The sequence below is a fragment of the Cebus imitator genome, unplaced genomic scaffold, assembly GCF_001604975.1.
Source record: "Cebus imitator isolate Cc_AM_T3 unplaced genomic scaffold, Cebus_imitator-1.0 Scaffold28, whole genome shotgun sequence".
NCBI classification, from domain to species: domain Eukaryota; kingdom Metazoa; phylum Chordata; class Mammalia; order Primates; family Cebidae; genus Cebus; species Cebus imitator.
Genome location: NW_016107343.1, coordinates 1,415,070 through 1,430,485, shown reverse-complemented (window position 1 = coordinate 1,430,485; position 15,416 = coordinate 1,415,070). Strand labels below are relative to the sequence as shown.

At 38.9% G+C, this 15,416-nt stretch overlaps 1 pseudogene across 1 annotated transcript; it reads right to left on the bottom strand.

Moving 5' to 3' along the window:
* Positions 1-5,453: 5,453 nt before the first annotated feature.
* LOC108300519 lies at positions 5,454-6,579 on the bottom strand (annotated as a pseudogene). The gene has a single exon (XR_001823469.2). The product of XR_001823469.2 is annotated as a eukaryotic translation initiation factor 3 subunit I-like (transcript).
* Between the last annotated feature and the right edge of the window lie 8,837 nt (positions 6,580-15,416).

Here is a 15,416-nt window from a genome sequence, read left to right as displayed (position 1 = left end):
TCTTGTTTTTTCACATCAAAAATAATCAACCTAAATATAAAATAATAAATCCTAAACTTGGAAATTGTAATATATCCCTTAAAGCAATAGCTCCACCTATCCGGCAGCCAAGTCAGTGCCTGGTTAGCTTCAGTTTAGTTATACTATTAAACTTGGACATGGAGGGAGCCTCAGAGGAAGAGATGCATGAGGGAGCTGACTCCAGTCTTATTGGTGAGATTGGGCCATGTCTAATATCATACAGACTCCAGAATAGGAAGAGCCTCAAATTACAAAGCCTGAGAGTGTAGTATTCAGGATGATGGAGATAAGTGGGTTAAGAATATAATTGCCAAATCAGGCAAATACAGACCAGATAAGACATTTATCTCAAGTTCTTAGGGTTCTTATTACTGCACACATGAGGCTTCTAAAACACAGGTAGAAATGTGTGGGAAGATGCAGCTTGCTGCAGATGCAAATACCAAGAGAAGGGGATATTCTAAGCAGTGTTAAGTGCTTCAGGCAGGTCAAAACAGCAGAATGATTTAAAATTATTGAAAATGAAAATTATTAATATGCATTAAGAAGCAATTTCTATAACATAGTAATTCTTTTTTTTTTTTTTTTTTGAGACAGAGTTTCACTCATGTTACCCAGGCTGGAGTGCAATGGCGCGATCTCGGCTCACCGCAACCTCCGCCTCCTGGGTTCAGGCAATTCTCCTGCCTCAGCCTCCTGAGTAGCTGGGATTACAGGCACGCACCACCATGCCCAGCTAATTTTTTGTACTTTTAGTAGAGACGGGGTTTCACCATGTTGACCAGGATGGTCTCGATCTCTTGACCTCGTGATCCACCCGCCTCGGCCTCCCAAAGTACTGGGATTACAGGCTTGAGCCACCGTGCCCGGCCCATAGTAATTCTTAAACTCTAGACTTCTAGCCCCCGTTACTAGAGATTCTGATTCTTTGATCAAATAGTGTTCAGAGATGTGCATTTTAAATATACCTCAGGTAATTCTTAGTAGATTAGAGGAGGTTTCCTTAACTTGACCAAGGATACTTATAACAGACTTACAGCAAACAATATACTTAATGGTGATGTTGTAGAAATATTCCCATTAGAGACAGGAATAAGAAGGGCAACTATCATCGATTCCATAGCCAATGGAATAAAACAAGAAAAAGAAATAAGAAGTAAAAGATTGGAAAGAAACATATAATAAGCTACTGTTGTTTGTAGATGCTATGATTGTCTACACCAAAAATCCAAAAGAATCTACAAAATATGAGAACTAATAAAAGATTTCACATTTTGGCTGGATACCAAATCAACATACAAAGATAATAGCTTTCCCACACACAACAATAACCAATCAGAAACATTAGAAAAAAAATCTCATTCACAGCACCAAGGAAGCAGTAAGACACCCACACATAAACCTATCAAAAAGTGTGCAAGTTTTCTGTGAAGAAAATACTTTGAGTGAAAGGTTTCATCTCTTTCATGTTTTGTCTCCTCTTTCTCGTTCCCCCTACCCCTTCTTGTCTAGTGGCTTGCATCTCCTCCCACCTTACTTGGCCCCTTTTCCAGAACCAAGTCTTACAATAGTAATCAGAGTTCTCCCTCCCTCAGGGATGGTGAGTTGTCACAGATCCCAGACCCTGGTCTGAGACGGTGTCTCTGGACTCCCACATATATAGGCTGCAGCTTACAAAGATGTGTACCCTTAAACGGCAATTGTCAGTAATATTTTCTAGCTTCCTTTTGCCACCCCAAGAGAGAGTAAGGTGATAAAAACTCCTGACTTCGGTTCCCTGTTTCCTGTGAAGTATTTTAGGTTTCTTTCTTCCCAGGATCTGAACTTTTAGCTGTGATTCCCTCCATCTGGGCCCAGAGCCCAGCAAGCTCACAGCTCCATTCAGGATCACTTTTAAATATTTTGTTCTCTTTCTAATCAATACAGATGCTTATCTCATATTAGAACCTTGTTATGTATTTTGTGTGTTTTCACTTTTCATTTGATTGCTATGTTGTTTGGAGTGGCAGGAGTTATCAAGCATGAACTCACTGCCCATCTTGACCAGAGAGACTTCATTCCTTTTCTTGAAGAACAAAAGTAAGTAGAGAATGAGAAAAGACACATTATTTTTCCAAATGGTTACTGATTAACACCAATATATGTAAACATATCTTTAAACATTCCTTTGGGAAATGGGCAAGATGAAAGTGAGGGTTTGATCAAGAAGGAATGAAGGAAAGGGAGACCTAGGAGCTTTGGAGCTGGGCAAAGAGGCAGGGAATGAAGAGGAAACCCTGCTTATGAGCACCTGCTCCTCCTTGGGCATCTTGAATGTTGTCCTTTTTTTCAGTGTGGACAAGAACCCTTCTCCTATTTCTCCTCCTCTTCTGGTTCCTTATTCATTCTCTTCTTTTTCCTAAGAAAGGGAAGTCAAGGGCTGTGACTTCTTTTTTGTTTTTTCCTCTTGGATTCTCACAAAGCAGAGGCCCAAAGATGCTCCCAGGATTCCCTTTTTTCCTGAATACCCATCTCGAAGTCAAGAAATTAATCAGAAACACAGTTCTCCTCAAAGCCCAGTTCAAGACTTGCACTGATAAACTCTTACTTTCTTTAGCAGTGTTTTTGAATGCCTATTATGTGCCAGGCTCAGAGAACCCAAAGGAAGAGTCACAGATAAGAAATGAAAAATGACATTGAGCAATCACCTACTCTGAAGCCATCCTTGATCATGGAGATGCCCCCTGATTTCTAAACACCTCTTCCAGCTTCTCACTTCTTTTCCCCACCCTGCCACCAAGAAAAAAAGAGGCAGCTCTCTGGTTAAAGAGCTAAGGTCCCTACTTATTTCTGGGTCTTTTGTTTCACAGTGAGGACCCTGGCTCTGGAAGCATCTCTGCTTTGGCCCCTGGCCATTCTCTGATGAGGTCACCTGAAGAGGCCAGTGCTGTCACTGCGGCCACCACCAGTCTGCCAGGGCCTGTCCTGGGGCTCATCCAAGCCCCAGCTCCAAGAGGCAAACTGCAGATGTTTCTTCTATTTTTAGATGCTGGGATATTGCCCATGAAGGAGCCAGTGACCTGGAAAAGCCAATTCTCCCTCCAATCTCTGTTTCTGACTTTCTCATTTCCCTTCATTGTTCTACCAGATTTTTCCTTCAACTATGGGACTGGCATGAAATGACCCGGAGTTAACTGAGCTGGACCTTGGTCTGGGGACACAGATCCTGACATCTCCTGTACCTACCAGGACTCTGGTCACCAAGACTGGTTTTAGGGATAACAGATTGAACTGTTTGTTACATTAGGGGCCTCCAAAAATTTCTGTCATGCTTTCCTATCAGTAAAACACTGATAGGAGCACCCATTCTAGTTTTTGCTTATGTATTTATTTGTAAATTTTATACAAGTACGTTTGTACTAATGTATATTATAAAGCTCATACAGAAAGTAGGAGATGTATAGGCTGAAACAGTTCTAAGGGATTAGAAGTTGTCACATTCTTTTTTTGTGCCCATGGGTCTTCTGGCATCCCCTCTGTGGAAATCACTGCTCTGCATAGCTAAATGAGAAAATTTTTAATTTTTTTGAGCTGCATGCTAGCTATTGTTGATTTAAGGAATAATGGAAAGGTTTTTGTTGGCTAAAGTATCTTCTCTTTTCCAATAAACAGCAAGATCTGAAATTTCTCTATTATGGAAGTGGTAACTTTGGCTTAAGAATTGCCTTCTCTCTGAGGTCTCTTAAATCACAAATCCTTTTGAAAGAAGTTGGAGAAGAAGCATGTTACATCTCTGGTTCTTTAGGTCAGTACTTCAGTTGGGCTGTTTTCCTCAGAGCCCTGGATGCCCAGCATAGTGTCTGGCATGGAGGAAGAGCTCAATATAAACATTTGTTAAATTAGCGTATGAGTGTGGGAAATTCAGAGAAGGGAAAGATCAAGAAGAGCAAGAAGGAAGCTAAGGTGCTGGAAGGCAAACTGAAGCTGAGTTTTCTCTTCTTTCTAATTTTGCTCAGTGCCGGAGAGGTTTCTTCTCTTCCTGTGAGTATTTAGCACAGTGTGGTTCCTTCCAGGGCAGGGCTTCTCTTGCTCTGAGAGTTTATTTTCCAGGAATGCAGGAGTATTTGGGTTGTTCCGGAGTAGAAAATGGACCCTCTGCAATCTTGCCGTCTGGAAAGAGGACTAACCTATTCCTGCCTTTCTGAATAAGCCAAGCAGGGTCACTGTCCCCATTCCTTGCCACCTTCACTCTGTTCTTAGAGCAGCCTATGATGAGGGTGGGACGTTATATCCACAGGTGGTTGCAGGGCTTTTGTGGTTTGCAAAGAGGGATCTGGTCCCTTTTGGCATCCTCAGGACATTTTTTGTAGGCAATAAATTTCTTTTTCCAGAGAAGCGATACATGTTGAAATAGATTCTACCCATCTAGTCAGCCTTGGACAGGATTTTGTTGCTTGTTTGTTTTTTGATTTCCCCCATCCCCCTACCAAAAAAGAGGTAGGGGGGTGTGTGTGTGTGTGTGTGTGTGTGTGTGTGTGTGTGTTAAGCAGCACCAATTTAGTTGGAATTGTACTGAATTTATAGATTTACTTAGGGAAAATTGACATCTTTGTAATACTGAACTACCACAAATTTAGGCAAATAGTATGTTTCTATGTCTCTCTATTTATTTAGGCCTTCTTTAATGCCTCTCAGCCAGCCACTTATTATAAGTCAGCTGAGTTTTTATTTGTTGAATCCCAGGAATTTTACGTTTTGTTTTATTATTGTGTACTAGTTATTCTTAATTGATACTTGCAAGTTGGCATCTTTAGTTTTCTAGACAAATTGTTAAGGATTGTTTTCTCAGGTTCCTAAAATTTCAGCTACTATTTGTTTGGAATTGCATAGATTTTACTTATTAGTTTGTGAAAATTTAGAGCTCTACCTTTACTTTTACCTTTACTCATTTTCTTCATTATTTTAAACAAGCTTGAAAGCTTTGGTAGAGTTCTAAACTTCTCTCTTTAGAAGTATGTGCATTCTTTATTAGCTTATTTACTAGATGTTACAAATTTTGTTGCTAGTGTGAATAATGGCTTATTTTTTGTGTTTTAATGTTGGCAAGTGTAAAAATGCTATTGATTTTTCTAGATTGATTGATTTTTTAAAAATCTGACCACAAGCCATTTATTACAAAAGTAATTAATTTCTTAGCGTTCAAAACCTTCTGGGAGAAGCTTTCCTGGCCTGGATGCCTGGATGAAGGTCCAGGTTCTTTTTTTTTGCTATTGTTTTGAGACGGAGTTTCGCTCTTGTTGCTCAGGCTGGAGTACAATGGCTCATGACCTCAGCTCACCGGCAACCTCCACCTCCCAGGTTCAAGCAATTCTCCTGCCTCCCAAGCAGCTGGGATTACAGGCATCTGCTACCATACCTGGCTAAATTTGTATTTTTAGTAAAGACAGGGTTTCTCCATGTTGGTCAGGCTGGTCTTCAGTTCTGATCTCAGGTGATCTGCCCACCTTGGCCTCCCAAAGTGCTGGGATTACAGGTGAGAGCCACCGCGCCTAGCCGGAGATCCAGCTTCTTAAGCCTCAAACTCAAATTCGAAGTACTGTGGGCCGAAGTAGTGGATACAACGTAACCATCTTCGCCACCACTGCTGTAGCTCTTGCCATCAGGTTGGAAGGCAAAACTGTTGATAGGTCCAAAGTTACCTTTGACTCTTCCAAACTCTTCTTCAAAGGCCAAATGGAAGAACCTGGCCTCAAACTTGCCAATCCTGGTGGAGGTTGTGGTTATATCCATGGCTTCCTGACCACCACCCAGGACCACATGGTCATAGTTGGGGGAGAGGGCAGCTGAGTTGGCGGGACGTTCTGTCCAGAAAGTCTTCTGATGTTCAAGAGTTGTGGAGTCAAAAATCTTGGCTGTGTTGTCCTTGGATGCCGTCACAAACATGGTCATGTCCCTGGATAACCGGATGTCGTTGATCTGCCGCAAGTGCTCCTTAATGTTCACCAATACCTTTCCAGACTTGGCACTATACTGGTTGAGCTCTCCACTCTTATGGCCAGCGATGATGCACTCTCCCTGGGGTCCCCAAATGGCACTGGTGATTTTAGAGTCATTGCAAGGGATCTTCACGTAGGGCTCGTTGTTATCAATCTGGCTCGGATCCCGAAGATCAAAGAAGCTCACAAAGCATTGGTAGCCCATCTACTTGTCTGTGGAGAACATGATGATGTTGCCGCCAGAGTCAAAACCGCAGGCCCGGACAGCCGAATTGGTCTTGGGTAGGGCCAGCTACTTTCCTGTTTCACAGTCCCAGAGATGACAGCTGTTGTCAGCTGAGCCAGTAAGGACATGTTTGGTGTTCCAGTCAGCATGCACATACCACACAGCTCTGGTATGGCCCATGTAGGTGCCCAGTCTCTGCCATTCACAGAGTACCATACATTGACGATAGGGTCCTTGGCCACAGTAAAGAGGAGGTCTCCTTTGCCGTTATACTTAATCTGTGTAATGGGCCACTCATGGCCCTGCAGCAGGATTGGCTTCTTCCCTGGCGGTGACATGAGGAAGGTTGAAACGTGAGTCGATTGATTTATTTTTTTAAAAAAATTTTCGTAGATATGAAATCTTGCTATGTTGGCCAGGCCAGTCTTGAACTCTTGCTATCAAGCAATCTTCCTGCCTTGGCTTCCCAAAGTGCTGGGATTACAGATGTGAGCCACCATGCCTAGCCTTATGTAGACTGATTTTGTATCTAGCTCCCTGTTGAACGCTTAATAGATCTTTCAGTTTGTCTTTAGGTCTATTGAGATTTCTCATACATGAGCATATAACTTGAAAACAGAAATTTTATCACTTCTCTTTCAATTCTTAAAATCTCTTATTGTTGTTGTTATTATTATTAGTATTATATAGCATTAGGCAGGATATCAAAAAATGGTAGTAGTAGACATCTTTTGTGTTATATCTGATCTTATCTATTTAGTGTGATGCTTACTGTATATTTTGGACATAGCTCCTCTGCTAACTTAATGGAATTCCTGTTTATTCCTATTTTACAAAGGGTTTTTATCATATATATGTGAAGTTTCTATAAAATATTTTTTTCTGGATCTATTGAAAAATCATTTAATTTTTCTCCCTTGGTCTAGTGTATGGCTTATAGTCACAGATTTCTGTTGTTAAATTATCTCAAAATTACTGTGATAAACCTTATTTGTAATCATGATTTTAAAAAGTGTGATGTTGAATTCAGGTTGCTTATATTCTATTTTGGATTTATAAGTAAAAAAGAACTATTTTTTTTTCCACCTCTATTCTTACTAGTTTTTAGATTAATCTAATAGAATAAGTTGTGCTGCTTTTTGTTTTTTTCTTACTTTCTGGAAGAAATTTTCCAGACAGGAGTACTTTGTTATTTGAAATATCATTTGTAAAACCACCTAGCCTACAAACAAAAAAATTATTATTATTATTTTGCTTAGAGATGTGGTAGGGGTGTCTTCTCTGTTGTATTTAACCATTTCAATTTTTTTGTTATTGGTTGCTTCAAATTTCTGATTTTTCTTGGGCTAGTTTTATATTTTATATTTTTCTATAAATATATCTATTTTGTCAGTTTTCATTTAATAAGTGAATAGTTAATAATATTTAAAAATTATTTTAATCTCTTTGGTAGCTGCAGAATATTTTTCCCTTTTGAATTTTATATTTTTGCATCTTCTTTTTGATCAGCTTTTGCTGGAGGTTGGTACAGCTTAGCAATCACTTCAAAGGTTCAGCTTTTGTTTTAATTATTCTTAATCGATTTTGCAGTTACTGCTGCTGTAGTCACTACTTTATTGAATTCTGCCTTTATTTTCTTTCTTATTTTTTGTGTTCAGTCTATTGTTCTTTCTCTAATCTTTTCAGTTAAAACCTTAGCTCATTTGTTTTCAATAGCATTTTTTTTTCCCAGTAAATTTATTGAGAACTATAAATTTCATTCTCTGGTCTGCTTTTGCTGTGTCTCTGAAATTCTGGCGTGTATTTTCTTTCATCATCATTTGGTTCCAAGTATTTTATGATTTCTTTTGTATTTTCCTATTAACCCAAACATTATTATTTTACTACTTAACAGAAGTACAAAGCTTTAAAGTTATTTTATTCATAATTTATAATTTTAATCCATTGTGTTAAGATAACAATGTGAATGATGATGATTTAGGGAGAATGTACTGAGGCTCCCTTCGTGATCTGGTAAATGTTAAATTTTTTGAATATTTTATGTGTGCTCAAAAATGTTCTCTCTCTTCTTATTGATGGTTGTAAAATTCTCATATAATTATTATTTCAAGTTTATGAATCATGCCATTCAGATCTCCTCTATAATTGCTTATTTTTTTGTCTACTTATCCCATCAGTTAATCAGATGACTACAAAAAAAAAATCAAACTATGATTATTATGTGGTTCTCTCTTTAGTTCTGCTGGTTGTTGCATTTTATACGTTGAAGGTATGTTTTTAAGCAGATATACATTCACAATTGTTTTATCTTTCTGATCATATTTTCATCTATTGTTTGACATGAAATTTGCTCCCCTGTCTTATTTGGTTCAAAGTTGCATCATATAGCTTTTCCATCATTTTATTTGTAACCTCTCTGTCACCTTTTGTTTTATAAATATTCCTTTTAGAAAACCTATCACTAGATATTGCTTCAAAAAAACTCAGTCTGCAAGTGCCTGTCTGTTGATTAGTGAGCTTAATCTGCTTGTCAATTGTGTTAGTTTCCTAAGGCTGCCATGACAAAATAGCTCGCGCTGAGCAGTTTAAAACAGCAGTAGCTTATTGCCTCATAGTTCTGGAGGATTGAAATCTGAAATAAGGTGTTGGCAAGGCTATTCTCTCACTAAAGTATTTAGGAGGAATTTCTTCTTTGCTTCTTCCTAACGTCCAGGGATTTGCTGGCAATCTTTGGGGTTCCTTGGCATGCAGCTGCGCAGTTCCAATCCCTGCCTTCATTGCCACATGACGTCTCCTTGTGTGTCTCTCTCTCTTCATATGGCATTTTCCTCTTCCTATGAGGACACCAGTCCTCTTAGATTAGGGGCTCACCCTACCCCAGCATGACTTCATCTTAATGTAATGAATTACATCTGCAACAACCCTATTCTAAATAAGGTTACAATATGAAGCACTGAGGGTTAGAACATCAGTAAATCTTCTGGAGGAGACGCGATTCAATCCATAAAACAAATTATGTAATTAATTGTATATTAAGACTTATTTCAGGCACCTGACTTCTAATTTATATAATATCTTTTGCTTTCCTCTTCCTTTTTCCTTTCTCATCTTTCATTGAATAGAATTTTTTTCTGAGGGCTGGAAAAGTTTGAATTCCATTATCTATACTCGGTAGTTATATTTAACTTTAAAAATCATATTCATGTTTTTTTTTCTCATCAATTCTCAATAACATTTATATCATTCTCTATAACAAAATGACACTCTCACTTTCCACTGGCCTCTTTGCAGCCCCCATTTGTTCGTTCACTGCCCACTAGTCATGTTGATGTTGCCTAAAATTTTATTTCCAGGTGGTTATGAATGTTTTGGACACACACACACTCTCTCTCTCTCGTTTTCTCCCTCTGCCTCTCTCTCTATTGTTTTATACTTGAATTAACTTTTCTATGTTATGTATCCATGTGTGTTTCCTTTTTAGCTGATAGTAGTCTCATGGATTTATTTCTCTTCTAACTGGGATACATTCTCTCAGAATATTTTAGAAGAGAATTTTCTGTGTTAACTTCCTTAAGCCTTTTATTCCGGAGATTATTTTTATGACATCTTCTTATTTAATGTTTTTTGAATATAGATTTGAGGCTTGAAGTTCTTTAGTACTTTAAAAATATTACATACCTGTCTTTTTGCCTCTATTGTCATTGTTGAATAGAAGTTAGATATCAATCAGATTCTTATTCCTTTATGGGTGATCACCTTTTTTTCTTTAGCAGCTTTTAGAATTTTGACTTTGTGTTTTTAAATTTCCCTATAAAGTATCAAGGTTTTTAATAATATATATCTTATTAGACATTCCATAAACTCTTCAGTCTGAAGTCTTTCATCTTTCTTTAATACTAGAAAATCTTTGGTTATTTTTTCTTTGACACTTCTCTTTCTTCATTTTTTCTTAAGGACTTCCTATTACACAGATGGTGACACTTTTATCTTTTCCTTCACAGCTTCTAATTATGTTATATTTTCCAACTCTTTGTTTCTTCTCAGTGTTTGCTGGGAGAGTCCATCAACCTGATAATCTGGCTCACTTATCCCAGCAGAATCCATTTTTATTATTTATGTCATTTATTGGATTCTTTATTTCAATAATTAAATTTCTGGCATCCAATGTTCCTATTTGGTTCTTCTTTGTAACTGCTTTATCTTGCTTGATGTTACCATTATCTTTCCTTTTCTTTATTATGCTTATTTTAAATTATTAAGCTGTGTGATGTCATTGGTTCTAATTTATCTTCTATAGGTTGTGCAGTTTGTTTACTTTCTAACGGTGATGTTATTCAGATGTCTGGTAATTTTTGCTTGGGGATTCATTTTCCCCAGGGGCCAGGTTATTAGCTTTTTGGTTTAAATTGTTACTGGGAAAGAGGCCCATGCCTAGGCCCCAGCATGCACTGCTCCCGTGGGCTTTAAGAAAGGAGCATGGCAATGAGAGGTGCTCACACCTCTACCTGCCCTCCAGCCTTTGCTAAGTGCTCAATGGAGACCCTGCTTGCTGGGGGTAAGGGCAGCATTCCGAGCACTCTTGTGTTCTGAGGAGTGTATCTCCTAACTGGGAGAGTGTTCCTAACTGGCAAGCCTGATGAGTGTGGAGGAGTGTGGGGAAGAGAGCGCTCCTAGGGGCTTGCTGGTGTCCTGCACCTGCTGTGTCCTGCTTTTGGGCTTAGTCTCAGTTGCTTCCTCGGCACTTCTCCCACTCCTTCTGTGGTGCCCTCTGGAGCTGTTGTTTTTCTATCCTGTAGGGGCCGATGGGGGACATGACCCATCCAGGGCAGTGTGGTGCACAAACACAGCTCAGAGACTCTCCCCTAACAATGGTGCCTGGTGCTTTTCTGCTCTGAGCTGCTCTCTCCTCCCCATACTCAGATCAGAACCACCCTCTGTCTCCCTAGGGCTCCTCACAGTCTTTACTTAGGTTCTTCAAATCTGTAGTTTTCCGTTTACTTCTGAGGTATCCCCAGGGTTGGAATAGAGGATGAAACTTGCAACCCATTTGCAGCTCCACACCTCCACCTACTGCGCCGCCTTTTGCTTCTGAGTCTTCTGCCCCACCCCTACCCCATCTCCAGGGAAACCTTCACATTTCACAGTTCCCTCTTCAGGCAACAGGGCTGCATTTTCCCTGTGCTGCTTCATTAGTCACTGCTTCTTCTCCTGCTTTCCATCTTCAAAACAGTTCTAAAATTTCGAGTCTACTATTGACTCCTCTCTAGTTCATATTATCTAGATGTGTTTGCACATCTTTTTCTTCTGCTTTACTTTCATATTTGTAGGATTTTATGAAGTAGAGAAGTAGGAGCATTTGGTCAACATACTATGTCTCAATAGAAGTCCTCCAGTGGGAAACATTTAGATGACTAAACAAAGCAATTCTCAAGTTCATCTGGAAGAAAAAATATGAAAGAATAGACAAGAAAATTTTGAAAAAGAGGAAGAGCTTGACTTATTAAAACATACAATAGAGATATAGGAAATAAAACAGTATAGCATTGGCATGAGGAAAATAGATAATTAGACTAGAATATAGATCTGAGAAGGAGATGTACATAAATATTTAGTACATGGACATGAGTAAGCATTTCAAGTCTGTAGAAACAACTTTTCAATATTCACTGCTGGGACAACTAGCTGTCTGTTTGAAAATAAAATTAATGTGGACTCTTGTTATGGGTTGATTATAAAAAAATCTACCTGTACATATTAAAAAAGATACATGCCTGGTACCTGTGAATGTGACTGTGATGGTTAATTTTATGTGTCAACTTGGTTAGACTTTGTTACTCAGTTAGTTATTCAAACACTAGTGTAGGTGTTGCTGTGAAGGTATTTTGTAGGTGCGAGTAACATTGAAATCAGTTGGCTTTAAGCATAGTAGTTTACTGTCCATGATGTGGTTGGGTCTCGTCTAATCAGTTGAAGGTTTTAAGAGCAAACACTGAGATTTTTCTGAAAAAGAAGTAATTCTGCTTCAAGAGTATAACAGAGAAATCCTCCCTGAGTTTTCAGCCTGCCAATATGCCTACAGATTTTGGAGTTAGGACTGCAATGTCAGCTTTTACCTGAATTTCCAGTCTGCTAGATTTTGGACATACCAGACCCCACAATTGCTTGAGCCAATTCCTTTCTCTTTCTCTCTCTCTATAATATTTCTCTTTCTCTCTCTTTATAATATTTCTCTCTCTCTCTCTATGTATAATATGATGAATGAAAATATATTATACATACACATGTATTTATAAAAATATAATTTCCCTCTCTTTATATATAATATCATATACCAATATACTATTGGTTCTATTTCTCTGGAGAACCCTGAGTGATACAGTGATTTGAGCCCAGATCTAGTTATGTCTGGTGTTCTTTTAAGAAGAAGAAAACCACCATGTGATGACAGAGGCACAGAAAGAATGACATATGATGACAGGCAGAGATTGGAGATACAGCTGCAAGCCAAGGAAACCAGGGATTGCTGGCCATCACCAGAAACCCAGGAAGATGCAAGGAAGAATTCTTTCCAGGGTCTCAGAGGGAGCACAGCTCTGCTGACACCTTCATTTTAGACTTCTAGCTTACAGAACTGTGAGGGAATAAATTTGTGTTGTTCAATTCATCCAGTTCGTGGTACTTTGTTATAGAAGCCTTAGGAAACAAACATAACTCTTTATCTGATGCACCCATAAAAATGCATTCCAGATGGATTAAACATATTGTGTAACAATAAGAATAATATGCAAAATATTGATCATTAAATGCCAGGCAAAGTGCCGAGAGCTCTACATCACAGACTAGTTATCATTGTCTCTGTTTTGCAGATGAGCAATCATGGAGCCAGCAAAAGGCAGTGTCGAGATTTGAACCCATTAAATCTGAATTCAGACTCTGTAACAGAAAAAAGAAGTCAGCAAAGGAAGGGTTCTGCTATGAAAGATACAAAATCACAAGCCAAAAAAAAAAATAGAAAAGAAAAGAAAGGAAGAAAAAATCAATAGTTTAACTATAGGAATATTCAAACTATTGAGTATGACAAAGGCATACTCAAAATAAAGTTAAGAAAAGAGACTCGGAGAAAATATTTTCAACATGCAGTCATCCCTTGGTATCCATGAGGGATTGGTCACAGGACCTCCCAAGGATACCGAAATCCATGGATGCTAAAATCTCTGATATAAAATGGGGCAGTATTTGCATATAACCTATGTACATCCTCCAGTATACTTTAAATCATCTCTAGATTACTTCTAATATCTAATACAATGTAAATGGTATATAAATAGTTGTTAGACTGCATTGCTTAGGGAATAATGACAAGGGAAAAAAAGGCTGTGCATGTTCAATACAAATGCATTTTCTTCTGAAATGTTTTTGATCTGAATTCGGTTGAATTCATGGACGTGGAACCCATCAATATGGAAGGCTGACTGTGTCTGACAGAAAAAGGAAATAGCTGCTATAAATCAAACAAGAGAAATCAAATCACCTAAGAAACAATGACAAAGGACATACTTAGATAATAAAGAGAATACAAGTACCATGGACAAAAAACATATGAAGTGATGTTGAGGCTCACTAATAATCAGGGAAATCCAAATCCAAATGACGTGTCACTTTTGCTTCTTAGCTTGGCAAAGAGTAACGTGGTTGATCGTGCTCAGCATTAGAAGGGGTACTCACCCACACTTTGGTAGGATTATAACTTGGTAAAGGCTTTTTTGGTACTTGATTTCACAATGTGAAGAAAAGTAAAAAATGCACATTCCCTTCAATCCAGCAATTCCCCCACCCCCACATACACACTAGATTTCTGTATCAGTCAGTGCTTATGGTTGCAAAAAACAGAATTGGGTTCTGGCTAACTTAAGCAGAAAATAAATGTACTGGAAAAATATCTGGTAGTTAACAGGGTGGATGACAAAACTTGGTACTTTGGTTCCACAATCTGGCAGGAGCCAGTGGAAACACGGCTCCAAAGACCCAACAAAGCTCATGCCTCAGGAGCGGGTAGATTGTTTGTGACCACTGATTCTGTTACCACTGGGACTGTGGCCACCACCACTCTGTCTCCACTCTGTCATCACAACTACTGCCACCACTGATTTCTATCTTTGAGCCTTTGTCTCACTCTCCGTAAATTCACAGCGCAAGTGAGTTCTGATTGGCCAAACCCAGCTGGCACATTCTGACCATAGGACCAAGGGCAGAGTGAGGGCACAGATGCTTCTTTTGGCTTTTAAAGTGGATGTGAGGGGCCTGCCACTGAAGTAGACTTCCGACTTACACCCCAAGTGGGAAGGGTATTTGAATAAGGGGTAGCCAAAGCCAGTCCACACCTATAAATGGATACACTATTGTGGCTACTCAAGATTTATATACAATCTTCTTCTCATATTTTCACTAACCCTCTCCCTGTCAAAAAATATTTTATTGCATTATGTAACTGTCCCACGTACAAAGCAAAGCACGCTCCTTTTCTCCAAAGGGAGACAGCCCAGGGTCTTATAAATGACCACATCCAGACCTTGAGTCCTGTGCATCGCATCTCTAACTCTTGCAATTCCATTTCTACATTCTGTGAACTATAGTGATGTGCTGAAGCCAGCTCATACCAGAAATTCGGTAAACTGACTATTAAACACAGCAATTGTTAACAATTATATATGCTTACAATGAAATAAATTATATTAAAAGCAAAAGTAGTAAATACTAGAAGCTCATCACTTCCTACTTATTTTACCAAATTTTACCATTCTCTATGCTTTTTTTTCAAACAAAAGTGTTTATTATTATTACTATTATTATTATTTTATAAAGAGAAAGACAGTCTCACTCTGTGGTCCAGGCTCCAGTACAGTGGCATGACTATGGCTCACTGTAGTCTCAACCTTGCAGGCTGACGCCATTCTCCTGCTTCAACCTCCTGAGTAGCTGAGACTACAGTCATGCATCACCATGCCTGGCTTTTTTTTTTTAATTGTACTTTAAGTTCTGGGGTACAGGTGCAGATCTTGCAGGATTGTTGCATAGGTACACACGTGCCATGGTGGAGTGCTGCCTCCATCCCCCTGTCACCTACATCAGGCATTATTCCCAATGTTATCCCTCCCCAACCTCCCAACCCCATGCTATCCCTCCCCTAGCCTCTC